The 15279-nt window shown below is 43.1% G+C and overlaps 1 protein-coding gene across 3 annotated transcripts in view; it reads right to left on the bottom strand.

Moving 5' to 3' along the window:
- The window catches only part of TMEM19 (transmembrane protein 19), a 101280-nt gene that overhangs the window by 65596 nt on the left and 20405 nt on the right, over window positions 1–15279 (bottom strand). The window lies entirely within an intron of this gene.

Below are 15279 nucleotides of genomic sequence, written 5' to 3'. Positions count from 1 at the left end.
ATAATCCACCTGTGTGTAATCAAGTCTCCGCATAAATGCACCTGCTCTGTGATAGTCTCAGTGTTCTGTTTGAAGCACAGAGAGCATCATGAAGACCAAGGCACACAACAGGCAGGCCCGTTATACTGTTGTGGAGAAGTTTAAAGCCGGATTTGGATACAAAATGGTTTCCTAAACTTTAAACATCCCAAGGAGCACTGTGCAAGCGATCATATTGAAATGGAAGGAGTATCGTACCACTGCAAATCTACCAAGACTTGGTCGTCCCTCTAAACTTTCATCTCAAACAAGGAGAAGACTGATCAGAGATGCAGCCAAGAGGCCCATGATCACTCTGGATGAACTGCAAAGATCTACAGCTGAGGTGGGACAGTCTGTCCATAGGACAACAATCAGTCGTACACTACACAAATCTGGCCTTTATGGAAGAGTGGCAAGAAGAAAGCCATTTCTCAAAGATATCCATAAAAAGTATAGTTTAAAGTTTGCAACAAGCCACCTGGGAGACACACCAAACATGTGGTAGAAGGTGCTTTGATCAGATGAAATCAAAATCGAACTTTTTGGCAATAATGCCAAACGATATGTTTGGCGTAAAGGAAACAGTTCAACACACTGAAGACACCATCCCCACTTTCAAACATGGTGGTGGCAGCATCATGGTTTGGGCCTGCTTTTCTTCAGCAGGGACAGGGAAGATGGATGGAGCCAAATACAGGACCATTCTTGAAGAAAACCTGTTGGAGTCTGCAAAAGACCTGAGACTGGGACGGAGATTCGTCTTCCAACAAGACAATGATCCCAAACATAAAGCAAAATCTACAATGGAATGGTTCACAAATAAATGTATCCAGGTGTTAGAACGGCCAAGTCAAAGTCCAGACCTGAATCCAATTAAGAATCTGTGGAAAGAGATGAAAACTGCTGTTCACAAACGATCTTCATCAAACCTCACTGAGCTCGAGCTGTTTGCCAAGGAAGAATGAAATTCTTGCCCAGTCTCTCGATGTACAAATCTGATAGAGATATATATATATATATATATATATATATATATATATATATATATATATATATCGTAATTGATCATTAACCCCTTTCTGTCATGTGATGTACTATCCCGTCCATGTGCCCTGGGACTTAATTCCCAGGGACGGGATAGTACGTCACAGCAATCAGTGGCGCTCAAGTGGTGAGCGCCGCTGCTCGCGGCCGGGTGTCAGCCGATTATCACAGCTGACACCGGGCACAATGTGTCAGGGGCGGTCACGGACCTCCCCCGATACGTTAACCCCTTGCACACCGCGATTAAACCCGATCGTGGTGTACCGGGGGTTAAAGGGAAGCATCGGCAGGGAGGGGGCTTCCTCCGTGCTTCCCTGAGCCCCCCACAGCAGCGCAATGTGCAGCTCTGCTGCGGGGGGCTCCATCCCTGCAGGTCCCCGAATCCAAGATGGTGACGGGGACCTTCGAGGGCCTGCAGGAAGCTGGCTTCCTCATGCCTGCAAAGCGCAGGCAAGGAGGAAGCCTGTGTAGTGCCTGTGACAGATCGCTGATCTGTCACAGTGATCTGTGATCTGTCACATGACAGTGATCTGTCACATGACAGTGATCTGTCACATGACAGTGATCTGTCACATGACAGTGATGTCCCCCCTGGGACATTGTAATAAAGTTAAAAAAAATTGTAAAAATAATTTTAAACAAAATCGCTAAATAAAAAAAAAAATATTCCCTAATAAATTCATTTTTTGGAAATAAAAAAAAACCAAAACAATAAAACTACACATTTGGCATCGCGGCGTCCGTAACGACCCACCCTATAAAACTGTCCCATTAGTTAACCCCTTTAGCGAACCCATTAAAAAATAAAAAAACGAAGCAAAAAATAATGATTTATGTCGCCGAACAAAAAGTGCAATAACGCGCGATCAAAAAGGCGCATATAAATATCCATGGTACCGCTGAAAACGTCATCTTGTTCCGCAAAAAACGAGCCGCCATACAGCATCATCAGCAAAAAAATAAAAAAGTTATAGCTCGCAGAATAAAGCGATGCAAAAATTATTATTTTTTATATAAAATTGTTTTCATTGCATAAAAGCGCCAAAACACAAAAAAACGACTTAAATGAGGTATCGCTGTAAACGTACTGACCCGAAGAATAAAACCACTTTATCAATTTTACCGCACGTGGAACGGTGCAAATGCACCCCCCCCAAAAGAAATTCATGAAACGATGGTTTTTGTTCATTCTGCGTCCCAAAAATCGGAATAAAAAGTGATCAAAAGATGTCACGTGCCCGAAAATGATACCAATAAAAACGTCAACTCGTCCCGCAAAAAATAAGACCTCACATGACTCTGAGTCAAAATATGGAAAAATTATAGCTCTCAATATGTGGTGATGCAAAAACTATTTTTACAATAAAAAGCGTCTTTTATCGTGCGACAGCTGCCAAAAATAAAAACCCGCCATAAATAGTAAATCAAACCCCCCGTTATCACCCCCTTAGTTACGGAAAAATAATAAAATTTAAAGAAAATGTATTTATTTCCATTTTACCATTAGGGTTAGGGGTGTGTTGGGGTTAGGGTTGGAGTTATAATTGGGGAGTTTCCACTGTTTGGGCACATCAGGGGCTCTCCAAATGCAACATGGCGTCTGATCTCAATTCCAGCCAATTCTGCGTTGAAAAAGTCAAAATGGTGCTCCTTCCCTTCCAAGCTCTGCCATGCGCCCAAGCAGTGGTTTACCCCCACATATGGGGTATCAGCCTACTCAGGACAAATTGCAAAACAACTTTTGGGGTCCAATTTCTCCTGTTTCCCTTAGGAAAATAAAAAATTGGGGGCAAAAATATCATTTTTGTGGAAAAAAATGATTTTTTTTATTTTCACGTCCGAGTGTTATAAACTTCTGTGAAGCCCTTGGGGGTTCAAAGTAGTCACCATACATCTAAATAAGTTCCTTAGGGGGTCTAGTTTCCAAAATGGTGTAATTTGTGGGGGGTTTCCACTGTTTAGGTACATTAGGGGCTCTCCAAAGGCAACATGACACCCGCAGAGCATTCCATCAAAGTCTGCATTCCAAAACGTCACTACTTCCCTTCCGAGCCCCGACGTGTGCCCATACAGTAGTTTTCTCCCACATATGGGGTATCAGCGTACTCAGGACAAATTAGACAACAACTTTTGGGGTCCAATTTCTCCTGGTACCCTTGGGAAAATAAAAAAAAATGGTGACTAAAAGATCATGTTTGTGGAAAAAATACGATTTTTTTATTTTCACGCCCGGGCTTTATAAACTTCTGTGAAGCACTGGGGGGTTCAAAGTGCTCACCACACATCTAGATAAGTTCCTTAGGGGTCTAGTATCCAAAATGGTGTCATTTGTGGGGGGTTTTCACTGTTTTGGTACATCAGGGGCTTTCCAAACGCGACATGTGTCCGATCTTAATTTCAGCCAAAAATGTTAAATGGCGCTGCTTCCCTTCTGAGCTCTGCCATGCGCTCAAATAGTTGTTTACCCCCACATGTGGGGTATCAGCGTACTCAGGACAAATTGCACAATAACTTCTAGGGTCCTGTTACCCTTGGGAAAATAAAAATTGGGGTGAAAAGAATTGTGTGGAAAAAATGTTAATTGTACCGCTGTACGTTATAAACTTCTGTGATGCCCTTGTGGGTTCAAAGTTCTCACCACATATCTAGATAAGTTCCTTGGGGGGGTCTAGTTTCCAAAATGGGGTCACTTGTGGGAGGTTTCCACAGTTTAGGTACATCAGGGGCTCTCCAAACGTGACATGGCGTCCGATCTGAATTTCAGCCAATTTTGCATTGAAAAAGTCAAACGGCGCTCGTTCCCTTCTGAACTCTGCCATGCGCCGAAACAGTGGTTCCCCCCCCCACATATCAGGTATCAGCGTACTCAGGACAAACTGCACAATAACTTCTACAGTCCAATTTCTCCTGTTACCCTTGGTAAAATAAAAAAAATTGAACCTGAAGTATTTTTTTTGTGAAAAAAATGTAAATGTTCATTTTTTTTAAATATTCAAAAAATTCCTGTGAAGCACCTGAAGGGTTAATAAACTTCTTGAATGTGGTTTTGAGCACCTTAAGGGGTGCAGTTTTTAGAATGGTGTCGCTTTTGGATATTTTCTATCATATAGACCCCTTAAAGTGGCTTCAAATGTGATGTGGTCCGTAAAAATAAAACGGTGTTGCAAAAATGAGAAATCGCTGGTCAAATTTTAACCCTTATAACTTCCTAACGAAAAAAAAATTTTGGTTCCAAAATTGTGCTGATGTAAAGTAAACATGTGGGAAATGTTACTTAAGTTTTTTGTGTGCTGCACCTCTGTGATTTAAGGGCATAAAAATTCAAAGTTGGAAAATCACGAAATTTTCACCAAATTTGTTTTTTCACAAATAAATGCAAGTTATATGAATGAAATTTTACCACTAACATGAAATACAATATGTCACGAGAAAATACAATGTCAGAATCATCGTGATCCATGGAAGCGTTTCAGAGATATTACCTCATAAAGGGACAGTAGTCAGAATTGTAAAAATTGGCCCGGTCATGAACGTGCAAACCACCCTTGGGGGTTAAGACCAGCTGTGCATAATCATACATCATGACTCACCCCATCCTGACACATTGCACCAAAAACCGGTGTCCAGCTATAGCTAATGTGCATATCATAGAGATCGGTTCAACTACAGATGAACGTTCCTATCCGGTCATGCACGATTGCAACCGGGAATTCATCTTAGAATATGGCAACTTAATGCCACGTGCACGTCAGACACTGCTGACAACTATTTAAGCTCAGCATGTTCCTAAAATAAGGCAATATTTTCAAAAAGCCAACTCAAACAAAAAACAAATAAGTACTTGCACCAAAAAAAAACAAAATAAAATTATATATCAGATAACGATCAACATGGGGCATGATCAATTATTCTCTCTCTACATGTTTTGTATGTTATATATATTTTTGCACGATATTTTGCACTGTGTCACTTTATACCACTGAGCTATATTGCACTTTTGTATAAATTACCGTATATACTCGAATATAAGTCGAGTTTTTCAGCGCCTTTTTTGGGCTGAAAAAGACCCCCCTCGACTTATATTCGGGTCCCGGTTCAAACTTACCTGGCCCCAGTCGTCACCGCGTTCCCCGGTATGTGTCTGCGCTCCCCTGCAGCCTGTCAGTGTCCCGGCTGCGGCGGGTAATAGGGCCGCGGCGGCAGCGGCGTTACAAGTCGATGTGCGCCGCTCTCTCCCGCCTTCTGGCAGTGACGTACAGGGGGTGCGATGACGTGGATAGCACGCGCCCTCTGCCTGAGTCACTGAAGAGCCGGTAACGCTCAGGAGCAGCTGTCAGCAACGGAGGTGAGTATATAGTGTTTTTTTTTTTAATTCCAGCAGGGGCAGCAGCAACAGATAGGATTACCGGTAGTCCTATCACCTGGCCAATAAATCATGCATTGGGGCCACTATTACGGTACTCACTGTGCAGCATTTATGGGGGCATATGTTGTGCAGCATTACGGTACCGGTATTTGGGCCACCATTATTCACTGTGCAGCATTTATTATCTATTTTTATTTTTGAAATTTACCAGTATCTTCGGCAATTCCCACCCTAGACTTATACTCGAGTCATTAAGTTTTCCCAGGTTTTTGAGGCAAAATTAGGGGGGGGGGGTCGGCTTATACTCGGATCGACTTATACTCGAGTATATACGGTATGTGAAATTATCACAATGCTACACAATGAGCTAATTGCTACCAATACTTGTTATTTGGGTTGCCTTAAATACTGAGCATATGCACTATTGTAACTGCTTGAGAAAGGTCTACACTTGGGACCGAAATGTCGCCACATGGGCTACTGAAAATCACTTTTTTCTACAATTTCATATGGTGTGCTGCCTCTATCTTCTTTGAAAATATATATTATATACAGTGGGGAAAAAAAGTATTTAGTCAGTCAGCAATAGTGCAAGTTCCACCACTTAAAAAGATGAGAGGCGTCTGTAATTTACATCATAGGTAGACCTCAACTATGGGAGACAAACTGAGAAAAAAAAATCCAGAAAATCACATTGTCTGTTTTGTTTTCATTTTATTTGCATATTATGGTGGAAAATAAGTATTTGGTCAGAAACAAAATTTCATCTCAATACTTTGTGATATATCCTTTGTTGGCAATGACAGAGGTCAAACGTTTTCTGTAAGTCTTCACAAGGTTGCCACACACTGTTGTTGGTATGTTGGCCCATTCCTCCATGCAGATCTCCTCTAGAGCAGTGATGTTTTTGGCTTTTCGCTTGGCAACACAGACTTTCAACTCCCTCCAAAGGTTTTCTATAGGGTTGAGATCTGGAGACTGGCTAGGCCACTCCAGGGCCTTGAAATGCTTCTTACGAAGCCACTCCTTCGTTGCCCTGGCGGTGTGCTTTGGATCATTGTTATGTTGAAAGACCCAGCCACGTTTCATCTTCAATGCCCTTGCTGATGGAAGGAGGTTTGCACTCAAAATCTCACGATACATGGCCCCATTCATTCTTTCATGTACCCGGATCAGTCGTCCTGGCCCCTTTGCAGAGAAACAGCCCCAAAGCATGATGTTTCCACCACCATGCTTTACAGTAGGTATGGTGTTTGATGGATGCAACTCAGTATTCTTTTTCCTCCAAACACGACAAGTTGTGTTTCTACCAAACAGTTCCAGTTTGGTTTCATCAGACCATAGGACATTCTCCCAAAACTCCTCTGGATCATCCAAATGCTCTCTAGCAAACTTCAGACGGGCCCGGACATGTACAGGCTTAAGCAGTGGGACACGTCTGGCACTGCAGGATCTGAGTCCATGGTGGCGTAGTGTGTTACTTATGGTAGGCCTTGTTACATTGGTCACAGCTCTCTGCAGTTCATTCACTAGGTCCCCCCGCGTGGTTCTGGGATTTTTGCTCACCGTTCTTGTGATCATTCTGACCCCACGGGGTGGGATTTTGCGTGGAGCACCAGATCGAGGGAGATTATCAGTGGTCTTGTATGTCTTCCATTTTCTAATTATTGCTCCCACAGTTGATTTCTTCACTCCAAGCTGGTTGGCTATTGCAGATTCAGTCTTCCCAGCCTGGTGCAGGGCTACAATTTTGTTTCTGGTGTCCTTTGACAGCTCTTTGGTCTTCACCATAGTGGAGTTTGGAGTCAGACTATTTGAGGGTGTGCACAGGTGTCTTTTTATACTGATAACAAGTTTAAACAGGTGCCATTACTACAGGTAATGAGTGGAGGAAAGAGGAGACTCTTAAAGAAGAAGTTACAGGTCTGTGAGAACCAGAAATCTTGATTGCTTGTTTCTGACCAAATACTTATTTTCCACCATAATATGGAAATAACATGAAAATAAAACAGACAATGTGATTTTCTGGATTTTTTTTTCTCAGTTTGTCTCCCATAGTTGAGGTCTACCTATGATGTAAATTACAGACGCCTCTCATCTTTTTAAGTGGTGGAACTTGCACTATTGCTGACTGACTAAATACTTGTTTTCCCCACTGTGTGTGTATATATATATATATATATATATATATATATATATATATATATATATATATATATACACACACACACGCACATACATATACACACACACACACACCGTATATACTTGTGTATAAGCCGGTCCGTGTATAAGCCGACCCCCCCTAATTTTGGCACAAAAAAAACTGGGAAAACTTATTGACTCGCGTATAAGCCTAGGGTGGAAAATGCAGCAGCTACTGGTAAATTTCAAAAATAAAAATAGATACCAATAAAAGTAACATTAATTGATACATCAGTAGGTTAAATGTTTTTGAATATCCATATTGAATCAGGAGCCCCATATAATGCTCCATACAGTTCATGATGGCCCCATAAGATGCTCCATACAAAATACACCGCATATAATGCTGCACAAAAGTTAATAATGCCCCCATAAGATGCCCCATAGAATAATATCCTCCATATAATGCTCCATAAAGGTTATGGCCCCATAAAATGCTCCACAGATTATTCCCCCATAAGATGCTCCATATTATACCCCCATAAGATGCTCCATAGATTATGCCCCCATAAGATGCTCCATAGATTATGCCCCCATAAGATGCTCCATAGATTATGCCCCCATAAGATGCTCCATAGATTATGCCCCATAAGATGCTCCATAGATTATGCCCCCATAAGATGCTCCACAGATTATGCCCCCATAAGATGCTCCATAGATTTTGCCCATAAAACGCTCCATAGATTATGCCCCAATAAGATGCTCCATAGATTATGCCCTCATATGCTGCCCCACAGAATATGCCCCCATATGCTGCTCCATAGAATATGCCCCCATATGCTGCTGCTGCAAAAAAAAAAAGCCATACTCACCTCTCCTGCTCAGGACCCAACACCTGAGATATTCACCTGTCCCCCGGTCCATTGCTGCTCACCGCTGTCTGCCACGTCGTCTGTCAGTGACATTCAGGCAGCAGAGGGCACGGCGCGCACTAACCACGTGCTCCTTCTGCTGGCTAAACGTCACAGACAGAGGACGCAGCAGAGAGCGTTGAGCAGCGATGGACCGGGGGACAGGTGAGCATCGCCCTACTTACCCCCTTCTGGTGCGGTCTCTGCAGCCCTGTTTCTCCACGGTCTCCCTTCAGCGGTCACGTGATACCGCTCATTACACTCATGAATATGCGCATATTCATGAGTTTAATGAGCGGTACCACGTGACCACTGAAGGCAGGAAGGGACCGTGGAGAAGCGGAGGGGCTGCAGAAACCACGCCGGGGGGGTGAGTTTGATCTGTGACACCCCCGTTCCCCCACCGATCCCCAGGTATATGACTCGTGTATAAGCCAAGAGAGGGACTTTCAGCCCCAAAAACGGGCTGAAAGTCTCAGCTTATGCATGAGTATATACGATATTTTATTTTATATATATATATATATATATATATATATATATATATATATATATATATATATGTGTTTTCCATGAAAACTCATACTTTTCTTAATCAAATTAGTTGACAAATGAATTTAAAATCTAGTCCAGACATTGACAACGTTCGAAAAAAAGATTTTTATTTGAAATAATTTTCTCCTTCAAACGTTGCTTTCGTCAAGGAATGCTCCCTTTGTAGCAATTCCAGCGTTGCAGACCTTTGACATTCTAGCAGTTAATTTGCTGAGGTAATCTGGAGAAATTTCACCCCATGCTTCCAGAAGCCCCTCACACAAGTTGGTTTGGCTTGATGGGCACTTGTTGCGTATCGTACCGTCAAGCTGCTCCCAAAACAGGTCAATGGGGTTGAGATCTGGTGACTGCGATGGCCACTCTATTACAGATAGAATACCAGCTGCCTGCTTCTTCCCTAAATAGTTCTTGCATAATTTGGAGGTGTGTTTTGGGTCATTGTCCTGTTGTAGGATGAAATTGACTCCAATCAAGCGCTGTCCACAGGGTATGGCATGGTGTTGCAAAATGGAGTGATAGCCTTCCTTATTCAAAATCCCTTTTACCTTGTACAAATCTCCAACTTTACCAGCATCAAAGCAACCCCAGACCATCACATTATCTCCACCATGCTTGACAGATGTCATCAGGCACTCTTCCAGCATCTTTTCTGTTGTTCTGCACCTCACAAATGTTCTTCTGTGATCCAACCAACTTGGATTCGTATGTCCATAACACTTTTTTCCAATCTTCCTCTGTCCAATGTCTGTGTTCTTTAGCCCATATTAATCTTTTCCTTTTTTTTAGCCAGTCTCAGATATGGCTTTTTCTTTGCCACTCTATCCTGAAGGCCAGCATCCCAGAATTGCCTCTTCACTGTAGACATTGACACTGGCGTTTTGCGTGTACTATTTAATGAAGCTGCCAATTGAGGACCTGTGAGGCGTCGATTTCTCCAACTACAGACTCTAATGTTCTTCTTGTCTTTTGCTCAGTTGGGCAGCGGGGCCTCCCACTTCTCTTATTACTTTGGTTAGAGCCTGTTTGTGATCTCCTCTGAAGGGAGTAGTACACACCGTTGTAGGAAATCTTCAGTTTCTTGGCAATTTCTCACATGGAATAGCCTTCATTTCTAAGAACAAGAATAGACTGTCGAGTTTCACATGAAAGTTCTTTATTTTCTGGCCATTTTGAGAGTTTAATAGAACCAACAAATGAAATGCTCCAGATTCTCAACTAGCTAAAAGGAAAGTAAGGTTTATAGCTTCTCTAATCAGACAAACTGTTTTCAGCTGTGCCAACATACTTGCACAAGGGTTTTCAAGGGTATTCTAACCATCCATTAGCCTTCTTACACAGTTAGCAAACACAAAGTACCATAAGAACACTGGAGTGATGGTTGCTGGAAATGGGCCTTTATACACCTATGAAGATACTGCATTACAAACCAGACGTTTGCAGCTAGAAAAGTCATTTAACACATTAACAATGTATAGAGAATCTCTGAATCATTTAATGTTACTGTAGCTTCATTGGAAAAAACTGTGCTTCTCTTTCGAAAATAAGGAAATTTCTAAGTGACCCTAAACTTTTGAACGGTAGTGTGTGTGTGTGTGTGTGTGTGTGTGTGTGTGTGTGTGTGTGTGTGTGTGTGTGTGTGTGTGTATGTATGTATATATATATATATATATACACATACACACACACATACACACGTATATATACAGGGGTTGGACAAAATAATGTAAACACCTGGAAACGTAAAAAAAAAGTCAGTTTAATATGGTGTATGTCCACCTTTTGCGGCGATTACAGCCTCAATTATATGAGGTATGGATTCATACAAGGTGTGAATTGCTTCCAAAGGAATTGTAGCCCATTCTTCAGTTAAAACACCCTCCAGTTCTTTGAGCGACGATGGCGGCGGAAATCGACGTCTAACTTGAATCTCTAAAATCGACCATAAATGCTCAATAATGTTGAGGTCTGGGGATTGTGGGGACCAGATGAGATGCTCAACTTCATTACAATGTTCCTCGTGCCATGCTTTAATGATTCTAGCTGTATGAATAGGTGCATTATCATCCCGAAAGATGGCGTTACCCTCCGGGAACAGTGCTTGAACCATAGGATGCACTTGGTCGCCCAAAATGCCTAAATAATAGCGGCTGTTAATTCTTCCATGAAGGGTTATCATTGGCCCGGCGGATCGCCACGAAATAGCACCCCAGATCATCACAGAACCTCTGCCATGTTTTACGCTTGGGAGAAGGCAGTCTGGATGGAATGCTTCTTTCGGCTGTCTCCAAACGTACACTCGGCCGGAGGTCGGAAATAGGGTAAACGATGATTCGTCTGAGAATATCACGTTTCCACTGCTCAAGGGACCTATTCTGGAGGTTTCTACACCATTCTAAACGCTTGGAAACATTTGTCATTGAGAGCAGCGGTTTTCAAATTGCAGCTCTTCCGTGGAATCCAGATTTGTGCAGCTCCCGACAGTTTTCGTGGAAACTGGGTTCTGTAGGTGTTCATTGAGCTCAGCAGTGATTTTCGGAGCCGTGGTCTTGCGATCCTCTCTCACAATTCGCTTTAGAGTCCGACGGTCTCTCTCAGTCAACTTCGACTTTCGGCCGGACCTGTGCTTTGCTGCAAACGTTTTTCCTTCTCTTTCAAACGCAGTCATTACTTTCGAGACAGTACCTCTTGACACGCCAAGCATTCGGGCACTTTCTGTTACACTAGCGCCTGCCATACGAGCACTAACAATTTGGCCTCTTTGAAAATCCGAGAGGTCTGCCATTGGTATCAGGTTTTCATCAATGTTCTTACAATTCAGCAAAACAAACAGTTAATTTACATACACATCACACAAATAATCAACTACAAAACATTACCATATGTCACGGTTTGCATGTTTATAACATGTTCGAAGATTACGATGCCAAAACGTTAGGTGTTTCCATAATTTTCTCCAACGTGTGTGTGTATATATATATATATATATATATATATATATATATTTTCAAACAATGTAAAAAACATATAGCCAGCTCACCATAAAGGAGTTCCTCTTAATGCATTAGTCGGTGTTCACCTTATATTCTGCACGGATCCAGGCAGGGAGTATGCCCCAACAAATAGAAATATAAGAGAATTGGGATCCAGCAAAAAGATGAAAGTTCACCAGAATTATAAAATCTTCTTCTTTATTCACGGACCGTGAAGAAGGCACATAGTGCTGAAACATGTAGTCCCATGATGGAATGTTACCAATTGTTCCTCATATATTTTTTATATGATTTAATGGATAAATAAAGAAGAAGATTTTATAATTCTGGTGAACTTTCATCTTTTTGCTGGATCCCAATTCTCATATATATATATATATATATATACACACACTCACTGGCCACTTTATTAGGTACACCTGTCCAACTGTGTGTTAAGACTTAATTTCTAATCAGCCAATCACATGGTGGCAACTCAGTGCATTTAGGCATGTAGACATGGTCAAGACAATCTCCTGCAGTTCAAACCGAGCATCAGTATGGGGAAGAAAGGTGATTTGAGTGCCTTTGAACGTGGCATGATTGTTGGTGCCAGAAGGGCTGGTCTGAGAATTTCAGAAACTGCTGATCTACTGGGATTTTCACGCACAACCATCTCTAGGGTTTACAGAGAATGGTCCGAAAAAGAAAAAAAATCCAGTGAGCGGCAGTTCTGTGGCCGGAAATGCCATGTTGATGCCAGAGGTCAGAGGAGAATGGGCAGACTGGTTCGAGCTGATAGAAAGGCAACAGTGACTCAAATTGCCACCCGTTACAACCAAGGTAGGCAGAAGAGCATCTCTGAACGCACAGTGCGTCGAACTTTGAGGCAGATGGGCTACAGCAGCAGAAGACCACACTGGGTACCACTCCTCTCAGCTAAGAACAGGAAACTGAGGCTACAATTTGCACAAGCTCATCGAAATTGGACAGTAGAAGATTGGAAAAACGTTGCCTGGTCTGATGAGTCTCGATTTCTGCTGCGACATTCGGATGGTAGGGTCAGAATTTGGCGTAAACAACATGAAAGCATGGATCCATCCTGCCTTGTATCAACGGTTCAGGCTGGTGGTGGTGGTGTCATGGTGTGGGGAATTTTTTCTGGGCACTCTTTGGGCCCCTTGGTACCAATTGAGCATCGTTGCAACGCCACAGCCTACCTGAGTATTGTTGCTGACCATGTCCATCCCTTTATGACCACAATGTACCCAACATCTGATGGCTACTTTCAGCAGGATAATGCGCCATGTCATAAAGCTCGAATCATCTCAGATTGGTTTCTTGAACATGACAATGAGTTTACTGTACTCAAATGGCCTCCTCAGTCACCAGATCTCAATCCAATAGAGCATCTTTGGGATGTGGTGGAACGGGAGATTTGCATCAGGGATGTGCAGCCGACAAATCTGCGCCAACTGTGTGATGCCATCATGTCAATATGGTCCAAAATCTCTGAGGAATGCTTCCAGCACCTTGTTGAATCTCTGCCACGAAGAATTGAGGCAGTTCTTAAGGCAAAAGGGGGTCCAACCCCTTACTAGCATGGTGTACCTAATAAAGTGGCCAGTGAGTGTATATCATATACACACACACAAAATTAAAATTCAAAAAAGCTTTATTGACAGGACCAAATAAACATTAGTTTTTGCCAAAGCACGTGTACAGTAGGGAATAGGGACTGTGGGGATAATGGGTGGGGACTGTAGTAACGATGGATGGGGTACAGGGTGGCGGCTAAGGAGGTCCATGGCATATCATGGTTGTCTTTCTAGCAGCCTATGGCACGCGCTCACATACTGCGCTGCTATCTCCACCACGCTCTCTTCTTCCCCCAAGCAGGATATATGTTTTCTCTTCCTCCTTCATGGAGCTGAAATCCGGGAAGAGATCAGATAGTCTCCTGAAGTGAGTGCCCCTCACTGCTGAGTATTTGGTGCAGTGTAGCAGAAGTGGGTCTCATCCTCTAGGGCCTCCAGGTCACAGTGTAGGCACAGTCTGTTCTCCCTGGGCTTGTAGCTCAGTCTGTGCCGGCCAACCTCGATGCCCAGATTGTGGGCACTGAATCTATACCGGCTCAGGATCTGGCGGTCTCTGGGGTCCGTGAGTTTCTCCAGATATGGAGCCAGTCTGTAGACTCTCTGTAGTAGTTTCTGAGAGCTGCTGATCTCGTTCTTCCAGTCACTGGTACCTCTCCTGGCCCTCGTCTACCATTATCTTGACTCTGGCTTTTGTCAGTTTGTTTTGATTGACTGTTCGGTTAGGTTGGGTTTGGGTGAGCTGATCCAGGGATCCTGGTTTGTGGGGAGCACCTATATGTAGCATGGCTTTATGGTGATTGGAGCTTGGGCTGCTACTCTGTAGGTGAACCTGGAATGACAGCACCCTCCTCAGGACTGCTAGGTGCAGTGGTAATCTGCCCAGCTCAGACCGGCAGGCACTGTTGGTGGTGCTCCAATGGACCGGGAGGTGTTTACAGAATTCCAGGTGGAAGATTTCTGTTGGATTGGAATCCCACTTTGACCACTTTGGGTATGTGTGAGGGCCCCAGACTTCACTGCCGTACAGGAGGATTGGGGTGATTATGACATGAAAGATTTTTAGCCAGACCCTCACTGGCTGCTTTAGATGGCATAGAAAGTTTTGCAGGCCTTGTCCTTCAGGGTCTCTATGGCTTGTTTGAAGCTGGTTGGAGTTGGTTAAGTTTGGTGGAGATGTAACTCTGCTTCTTCCTCGAGGATGGATTTGTATTGCCTTTGTATGGTGTCATAGGCATCCCTCAGACCCAAATGGTTGGGGGTCTCTGTTTCATGTTTGAGGCTGTTCTCAGGGTCTTCCATACGACTTGACATTCTCTGTCAAACCAACCATTGGTCAGTTTTTCCTTTGGCCTTTTACAGTTGACTTCTTTAAGGTCAGACAGTTTGGCCATGGTGTAGAATATATCACTGGGGTCTTTTGTAGCTTGGTTCCCTCCGTCTGGGTTAGGCTTGTACTCATAGTTGTATAAGTGGTGGAGCATCTCCTGTATTTTGGGTCTGTCTGCTGGGAGCCTCTTCATAATTTATTGCCGACGTCTTGGACCATTTATAGGATGGAGGCAGGTTGAAGAGGCCGCTCTGCTGAGGCTTTTGTGCCAATGGTTTCTTTGTAGATTTCATGTACAGGAGAAGTTGGCTGTGATCTGACAGGTGCATTTGTGGGGTGACTA

The sequence above is a fragment of the Dendrobates tinctorius genome, unplaced genomic scaffold, assembly GCF_039654945.1.
Source record: "Dendrobates tinctorius isolate UK_male_01 unplaced genomic scaffold, ASM3965494v1 ptg000224l, whole genome shotgun sequence".
Taxonomy (NCBI): domain Eukaryota; kingdom Metazoa; phylum Chordata; class Amphibia; order Anura; family Dendrobatidae; genus Dendrobates; species Dendrobates tinctorius.
The sequence above is the reverse complement of the archived record's forward strand: the minus strand, read 5'-3'. Positions and strand labels throughout refer to the sequence as shown.